Here is a 604-nt window from a genome sequence, read left to right on the forward strand (position 1 = left end):
CAGAGAGAAGCGAGGCAGCTGGCTGGTGGGTTCCTCTTGGCCCTGACATGGGAAATTTAGACAATAGTTTTAAAAGAACAACCTGAATTGGTGCTTTTTGGCAGAACTCTTGTTTTCCCATCAGCCCTACCAGCTGATGAGGGGTCAGTGCAGTCAGGAACGGGGATAGGACATGGGTGGAGGGACCCAGCGAGGCAGCAGGGGCAGGGCTGGGACTCGGCCCGGCGAGGCAGCAGGGGCAGGGCTGGGACTCGGCGAGCTCTGCCACAGCACAGCCTCAGCTCTGCCGCCCCCAGCCCAAATCACAACGCCCCGAGCAGCCCCGGCCAGGGAGCCCTGGCCATGGCAAGAGCTGCTGGGATAATCCAGAAAAGGATCTGTGACTAAAGCAGCAGCCTCGGGGCGCCCGCCTGCATCCTGAGTCCTCCAGCAATCAGTCAGCATTAGAAGGGCAAAGCCACCAGCTGGAAGACAACTCCGTGCCCAAGGGCCAAGAGGAGACAACCCAACCAGCAACAGCGTGTTAGTGGGCAAGTCTGCAAGGCGGCACTTGCGGGAGCCGAGGGAGGCAAAGGGCAGAGCTACTGCCAGCTGTGCCCGCGCC

General features: G+C 61.1%; 1 protein-coding gene across 1 annotated transcript in view; it reads right to left on the bottom strand.

The window, feature by feature from the left end:
* The window catches only part of ABCA2 (ATP-binding cassette, sub-family A (ABC1), member 2), a gene marked incomplete at both ends in the record, with an annotated part of 20,426 nt that overhangs the window by 8,631 nt on the left and 11,191 nt on the right, over positions 1-604 (bottom strand). The gene's annotated exons all lie outside the window — the stretch shown is intronic.

This window comes from Buceros rhinoceros, unplaced genomic scaffold, assembly GCF_000710305.1.
Source record: "Buceros rhinoceros silvestris isolate BGI_N320 unplaced genomic scaffold, ASM71030v1 scaffold10129, whole genome shotgun sequence".
In the NCBI taxonomy this organism is placed as follows: Eukaryota; Metazoa; Chordata; class Aves; order Bucerotiformes; family Bucerotidae; genus Buceros; species Buceros rhinoceros.